Below are 8,197 nucleotides of genomic sequence, written 5' to 3'. Positions count from 1 at the left end.
GCACAAACACCCCACATGACAGATCAGTGACCCACAGTGCAGCACAAACACCCCTCATGACAGATCAGTGACCCACAGTGCAGCACAAACACCCCTCATGACAGATCAGTGACCCACAGTGCAGCACAAACACCCCTCATGACAGATCAGTGACCCACAGTGCAGCACAAACACCCCACATGTCAGATCAGTGACCCACAGTGCAGCACAAACACCCCACATGACAGATCAGTGACCCACAGTGCAGCACAAACACCCCTCATGACAGATCAGTGACCCACAGTGCAGCACAAACACCCCACATGGCAGATCAGTGACCCACAGTGCAGCACAAACACCCCACATGACAGATCAGTGACCCACAGTGCAGCACAAACACCCCTCATGCCAGATCAGTGACCCACAGTGCAGCACAAACACCCCTCATGACAGATCAGTGACCCACAGTGCAGCACAAACACCCCTCATGACAGATCAGTGAAACACAAACACCCCACATGACAGATCAGTGACCCACAGTGCAGCACAAACACCCCTCATGACAGATCAGTGACCCACAATGCAGCACAAACACCCCACATGACAGATCAGTGCAGCACAAACACCCCACATGACAGATCAGTGAAACACAGTGCAGCACAAACACCCCTCATGACAGATCAGTGACCCACAATGCAGCACAAACACCCCACATGACAGATCAGTGACCCACAGTGCAGCACAAACACCCCTCATGACAGATCAGTGCAGCACAAACACCCCACATGACAGATCAGTGAAACACAGTGCAGCACAAACACCCCTCATGACAGATCAGTGACCCACAATGCAGCACAAACACCCCTCATGCCAGATCAGTGACCCACAGTGCAGCACAAACACCCCTCATGCCAGATCAGTGACCCACAGTGCAGCACAAACACCCCTCATGCCAGATCAGTGACCCACAGTGCAGCACAAACACCCCTCATGACAGACCAGTGACCCTCAGTGCAGCACAAACACCCCTCATGACAGATCAGTGCAGCACAAACACCCCACATGACAGATGAGTGACCCACAGTGCAGCACAAACACCCCACATGACAGATCAGTGACCCACAGTGCAGCACAAACACCCCTCATGACAGATCAGTGACCCTCAGTGCAGCACAAACACCCCTCATGCCAGATCAGTGACCCACAGTGCAGCACAAACACCCCTCATGACAGATCAGTGAAACACAAACACCCCACATGACAGATCAGTGACCCACAGTGCAGCACAAACACCCCACATGACAGATCAGTGACCCGCAGTGCAGCACAAACACCCCTCATGACAGATCAGTGACCCACAGTGAAACACAAACACCCCTCATGACAGATCAGTGACCCACAGTGAAACACAAACACCCCTCATGACAGATCAGTGACCCACACTGCAGCACAAACACCCCTCAAGACAGATCAGTGACCCACAGTGCAGCACAAACACCCCTCATGACAGATCAGTGACCCTCAGTGCAGCACAAACACCCCTCATGACAGATCAGTGAAACACATAAAATACTTTCAATTACTCAGCATTTCCAATTACTAGCATTGACTATTGCTAAGGCCAAAACTGTTCTACCACGACACTAGATAAGAACACATATATACATGTATTGATATATACATACATTATATATATATATATATATATATATATATATATATATATACACACACACACATATATATATATATATATATATATATATATGTGTGTGTGTGTGTGTGTGCAGATGTTGTGGTAAAGTAATTCAAGGGAGGTTTGAGAATAAAAATAGCATTATTCCCTCACATGGTGCATCTTGACCACTAGAGGTCTCCTGAAACATGGTCAGACAGGATAATGAATGTTCAAGTCATTGTTTATGGAGTAATGGGTGGTTTTGTTGTCTAATTAAATCCACCTGTATTATCAAATCATGCAAACTAAACTATTTACATTATGAAAAGTGGAGTTCATTATCTTAAGCCAAGTCTTCCAACTTGATGCATTCAAAACTTCACCTGAAAATAAGATACAAGATCACTGTGCAAACATCCCACAGCAGCATGCTTTAAATGAACAAGCATGCCCTGTGAATGCCAGTGGTGTCTCCCCTACAGTGCAGCGTGCTTTAAATGAACAAGCATGCCCTGTGAATGCCAGCGGTGTCTCCCCTGCAGTGCAGCGTGCTTTAAATGAACAAGCATGCCCTGTGAATGCCAGCGGTGTCTCCCCTGCAGTGCAGCGTGTTTTAAATGAACAAGCATGCCCTGTGAATGCCAGCGGTGTCTCCCCTACAGTGCAGCGTGCTTTAAATGAACAAGCATGCCCTGTGAATGCCAGCGGTGTCTCCCCTGCAGTGCAGCGTGCTTTAAATGAACAAGCATGCCCTGTGAATGCCAGCGGTCTCTCCCCTGCAGTGCAGCGTGCTTTAAATGAACAAGCATGCCCTGTGAATGCCAGCGGTCTCTCCCCTGCAGTGCAGCATGCGTACAGCCAGTGGCATCACAGTACAGTAGATCACTCACATTACAAGACAAATCCACAAACAGCAGCCTTCAGAGAGTCCCTCCACTGCGATGACTTTGTTATTTCACATGCAGACACGGTGCTGTCTCCCACACCTGCTCACAACGGCAAAACCAAAACCACATGAAAAGGATACTTCTCTCATCAGGCCCCATATTCAAAGTGTCACTTCATCACCTAAAATATAAAAAAAAAAATTAAGCAATCTATAAATGCTTTCAGCCTAGTTGGACATTATATACAACTTTACCTGTCCCACAAGTGTCCCCCAAAAAATACATAGCATGCACCCCAAGTTGAAAGAGGCAGCATTAATCCTTACAATAGTTGCAGGGAAGAACAACTTCTGCGTTAATTAACTGCATTGAAATCAAGACAATCACGGATATAAAGAATCATTAAATACAATCACAAGTGTTACTAACTACCTTAACAAACAGTTACTCCGGGTTCAAATACAGTCAGCACTCTTTATTGCCACTCAATATTATTTTGAAAATATCACTTGCCAAAAGAGACGACATGTGGCACTGTAATACAGAACATACTTTTAAATCTGGTGTGCATTGTAGCAGTGTGTGTGTGTGTGTGTGTGTGTGTGTATATATAGTAGTGTGTGTGTTTATTGTGTTCAGGTTACCTTGTGTAGCTGCTCCAGACTCTCACTCTGTGTGTGTGTGTGTGTGTAGCAGTGTGTGTGTTTATTGTGTTCAATTTACCTTGTGTAGCTGCTGCAGACTCTCACTGTGTGTGTGTGTGTGTGTGTGTGTGTGTATAGCAGTGTGTGTGTTTATTGTGTTCAGGTTACCTTGTGTAGCTGCTGCAGACTCTCACTGTGTGTGTGTGTGTGTGTGTTTATTGTGTTCAGGTTACCTTGTGTAGCTGCTCCAGCCTCTCACTGTGTGTGTGTTTGTGTGTGTTTGTGTTCAGGTTACCTCGTGTTGCTGCTCCAGACTCTCACTGCGTCGGCAGGGCTGAAGTGTTTGTTTAGAAGAGCAGGCAGGCTGTGCCACACTGACCCGGGGTGAGGCGAGGAGTGAGAGGAGGGATGAGGCGAGGGGTGAGAGGAGGGGTGAGCTGTGCTGTGCTGTGCTGTGCTGTGCTGTTCAGCCTACCTGCCAGCGCCTTGCCTTTGTAGAGGAGTCCCTGTTGATTGACAGGTATGTTGAGCCTGTCAGAGACCAGACTCCAGACTGTGGAGACCTTCTCATCCTCACAGACCTGTCAAGAGACAAGAACACACAGACACACAGTGAGGGGATGAGCATTAAACACTGAAACTACATCTTCATCCTCACAGGACAGGCGAGAGACAAGAACACACACAGACACACAGTGAGGGGATGAGCATTAAACACTGAAACTACATCTTCATCAGTACGCAAGCCTCGAGTGAAGCGACATCCCTCATCTGCCACCATGCAAATGCACTTAGTGTCATTTCAAACGGGATTGAGATTATTATGCTCAAGAGCTAAAAGGCAATAACAACGTACGCTTAGAAATAATAAAACAATGTTTTTAAGAAAGCCCTCAGGACACGTGACGACATCCCCTCCTTGACAACGTCCTGTCCTCCTGTAGGAAGTGTCTCTTTACCTCAGCAATACCTGAGCTGGGAAGGTACACATTTTAAAGGGCCTTGATTTCCAGCAATGCAGTTCAACCCACTCTGTGATGTTTTATGTTCTGTTATCAAACAACCGCTGACTTGCCCAATCGTAGAAAGTAGAAGTAGAAAATGTGGTTTGTCTTACCAAACACACACAATGCGAACAGTCAGTCAATATGTAGCGGTATTGTGAAGCGGGATGTGGGGCTGCTCAATGCCTTGCTCACTGGGTGTGCTTCTATTCTTTTAAACAAAGTAAGGAGAGGAGAGGAGAGGGGGAGGAGAGAGACACAGAGTCACAACTACACGCTGCTCTACACCTGCATTTCAGAGTGTGTATGCTGCAGCTGTGATTGTGTGTGCGTCTCTGTGTCACTGTACAGCTGTGTCTGTGTGTGTCTGTATAACATTGTACATCTGCTGCAGCTAGGATTGTGTGTGTAGCCGTGTTTATTGTGTTCAATTTACCTTGTGTAGCTGCTCCAGCCTCTCACTGTGTGTGTGTTTGTGTGTGTCTGTGTGTGTGTGTGTGTTTGTGTTCAGGTTACCTTGTGTTGCTGCTCCAGACTCTCACTGCGTCGGCAGGGCTGAAGTGTTTGTTCAGAAGAGCAGGCAGGCTGTGCCACACTGACCCGGGGTGAGGCGAGGAGTGAGAGGAGGGATGAGGCGAGGGGTGAGAGGAGGGGTGAGCTGTGCTGTGCTGTGCTGTGCTGTGCTGTTCAGCCTACCTGCCAGCGCCTTGCCTTTGTAGAGGAGTCCCTGTTGATTGACAGGTATGTTGAGCCTGTCAGAGACCAGACTCCAGACTGTGGAGACCTTCTCATCCTCACAGACCTGTCAAGAGACAAGAACATACAGACACACACTGAGGGGATGAGCATTAAACACTGAAACTACATCTTCATCCTCACCGGACAGGCGAGAGACAAGAACACACACACACACACACACAGACACAGACACACACACACAGACACACACACACACACACAGACACACACACACACACACAGACACACACAGTATCAGAGCAATCTAGCGAGGGGACGGTCGAGTATTGTCAAGAGCAAAAACACACTTTCATAAAAACTGCTGCTTTTGTATTATTATGGTCTGTATGTGTGGCATGCTATAGAAATGTATTGTGTTTTTTTCTTTTTTTGTGCTCTGTACTGTACAGTGCTTTGTGAAACGCTTGTACAAAAATCACTATATAAATGCAATAAATAAATAAATAAATAAATACACTGGAAGTGCTTCACATTGTCACAGAACAGTATTATGAATTTTCTCTTGGTCTACAGCCATAATATTGTCTGAGAATTATTTCTCAGTCTCACAGATGAAGCGACATTTAATACAAGTGCAGAAAAAAATGTGTCAATTTAAACACAATAGCAACACTGAGGTGAAGAGACAAGCCCAACACATTTCTCTTAGAGGTAGTCGAGCAAAGCAAGAGGCGAGGACGGACACATCTGCTGGAAACGCATGGATTTGAATTTGTTTCCAGGTTCAGTATTCCCCTCACGTGTGCAGGAGTGACGGCAGGCGTAAGAACGCTGTGTGTTGCGTGTGGAGAGAGTTCGGGTGCGCTCACGACACGCAGACTTCCGTCATTCTGCGCAGAATCCGCACAGAATCGGAGCAAGTAGCCAAGGAATTTTCCGAATCTTTGCAGAATCTGCGCAGACTTAGCAAAGTCTGCCTCTCGTGAACGCACCCCCTGTAGTCTGAAATCGTGGGTGACGTGAAAACTATATTAATTAAAACAATAAACTCCACACAAATTCATAAACAACACCGTGAATTCTAATCAGAAATTACAGTTTAAGTGACTAATGTAATCAACCACCATGGATCCCAAAATGATAGATACAGATTGGCCAACAATCAATGCTGCAGGGAAACAAGAACAACAATATAATAAACAGCGACGTCACTCCTTCAGAACTCGTGTGCAGCGAACTCCCAACAATAAAAATAAATTAACACACACCCGGTGATATTAAAACCATGAAGAGGCAACAACCTCGTGTGAGCACAATAAAGCATTAGCGGGGGCAATCAGATAAATCATCCATAGCAAAAAACAACACAGCAACATTCATTTGCGGTTCATTGTCGGACTGGGTCCGACATTGCAATTATTCCTCACAGGTCCTTTGTCGGACTGGGTCCGACATCATTATAGCAACGCAATAAACGCGTGTTTAGTCGTTTTTTCTCCGGAAAAAGCCGAGACAACCATTCAATTGCGGAGTGCGAGCGACAGGAGCCGAAACAAGTCGAGAAAAAAAAAAAAGGCGTATCTCATGAATATGGTATCAGGTATCAGATAACGGGGCGTTCATAGTAAACAAGCTGGCTGAGTGCGTCAGCGCACAGAGACCATCATGGACATTTGCAGAGCTTTTTTCAGATGTTATAGTAATAAAATAATGACTTGGATCGCATTATTGAGGAGTTTGGTGATAAAACGAGTGATCCAGAGATGATCGATCGGTATGTACGACTATTATTATTACTATTATTATTATTATTATTATGATTATTATTATGATTATTATTATTATTTATTTCTTACATAGGTAAACGCTATAGCAAACGAAAGGGTGGGGCGGGGCTGGAGATTCCTAGTGAGTGCTTTGTTGATATGCAGGGCCATTTAAACCCGTTTGACTGTGAAAAAAAATACTTTTAAACAGCGCGTCTAAAATGAACTGCGCGTGTGAAAACCTGACGTGCCTGTTGCGCACTTAATAAATGGACTGCAAAGGGTTAAAACAAACACAGAAAACGGAGGCTGGCGCGCTTTCGATTATGACAAACAAAAAGGATGAGATGAAGCCGTACAGCCAAAACACAAGCCCCTTAAACAGGTATAAATAACAATACGGTTTTGTTTTACCTGAGGAGAATCCTATTGCGATGTGAAACTCCAGGCAAGCATGGGGGCGGACATTCTGTGAAGCGCGCATGCTGACGTAGGCTTTGTTATGACCGTGAACGCGCCTGATAGAAGTCTGTGGGGACCCTGGTTTCACTGCTCGTGCTGTGTCCTGTAGCTCAATATGCAGGGGTTATTATTTTTTATATAAAAAAGCCGTTTTGTGGCTTTCCAAAGACGTATCATGCGTCTGGATCGGATGTTCGTAGACAAAATGATAATTGTTTACATTTGGTCAAATACAAGATTGCATGCAGTTTCTGAACATCTCCCCCTGGTGGTTAATTGCGGTGTTTACGGCAGAATAATTCAATGGGTTTCTCCATATCCCATATATTTTCATATTACCCATAATTCAATTTGTGACACTTAACTGGAAAGGTACATATATTTAAATTAAATATATATTTTTAATAATTAAAATTGTATAAAACATTGAACATGTATTATCCACAAACGCCGTTTTGGTAACAATATAATATTTGAACTTATTTTAATATATAAATTAATGAGTAATAACCCTAAATTGAATTTTACGTAGTTATACGAATTATAAATAGCTATTGGAATGATGTAATTAGCATATATCCCAATTATCCTGAATTGTAAAATTACTGATTTGTGAGGAATAAATCAAAAGTTATGTGTGATATATATTTTTTTATTTTAAAGAATTAAATTGTATAAAACATTAACCATGTAATCCTCAATGACCACTTTGGTGACAATATAATATTTTTTATCATTTTAAGATAGAAATATACTGTAATAAAACCAAACCACAAATAGACTTTGGACTAATTATATGAGTTATAAATAACAATTGAACTCTTTATATATTATATAGCAAGAGCTGTGTGGCTTGAGCTAGTGGATTGTGCTTGGTATGAGTGAAGTGGCTGAGATGAACGTGTGTGAGTAAATAAAGTGCTGAGAAAGAAGGCTGGTTGGAGAGAGAGAGAGAGAGATGGGAGCCCCCCAGGAAAGGAAAGTGGGGGGTTGGAGAGATGGGAGGAACAGAGAGGGACAATGGGGAGGGGCGCGGAGGATGAAGAGAGGCAAAGACGAGCCACGCGCTGGACTTTTT

At 44.3% G+C, this 8,197-nt stretch overlaps 1 long non-coding RNA gene across 2 annotated transcripts; it reads right to left on the bottom strand.

The window, feature by feature from the left end:
* Positions 1–2,317: 2,317 nt before the first annotated feature.
* On the bottom strand, positions 2,318–8,098 carry LOC131698545 (uncharacterized). Of its 2 annotated transcripts, none has more exons than XR_009307629.1 (3): positions 7,072–8,098; positions 3,484–4,994; positions 2,318–2,725 (listed from the first exon to the last, which is right to left on the bottom strand). It is a non-coding gene; the product is annotated as an uncharacterized LOC131698545 (long non-coding RNA). The 2 variants fall into 2 exon arrangements; XR_009307630.1 differs by having other exon boundaries at positions 3,664–4,994.
* Positions 8,099–8,197: the final 99 nt, after the last annotated feature.

This window comes from Acipenser ruthenus, chromosome 18, assembly GCF_902713425.1.
Source record: "Acipenser ruthenus chromosome 18, fAciRut3.2 maternal haplotype, whole genome shotgun sequence".
Taxonomy (NCBI): Eukaryota; Metazoa; Chordata; class Actinopteri; order Acipenseriformes; family Acipenseridae; genus Acipenser; species Acipenser ruthenus.
The sequence above is the reverse complement of the archived record's forward strand: the minus strand, read 5'-3'. Positions and strand labels throughout refer to the sequence as shown.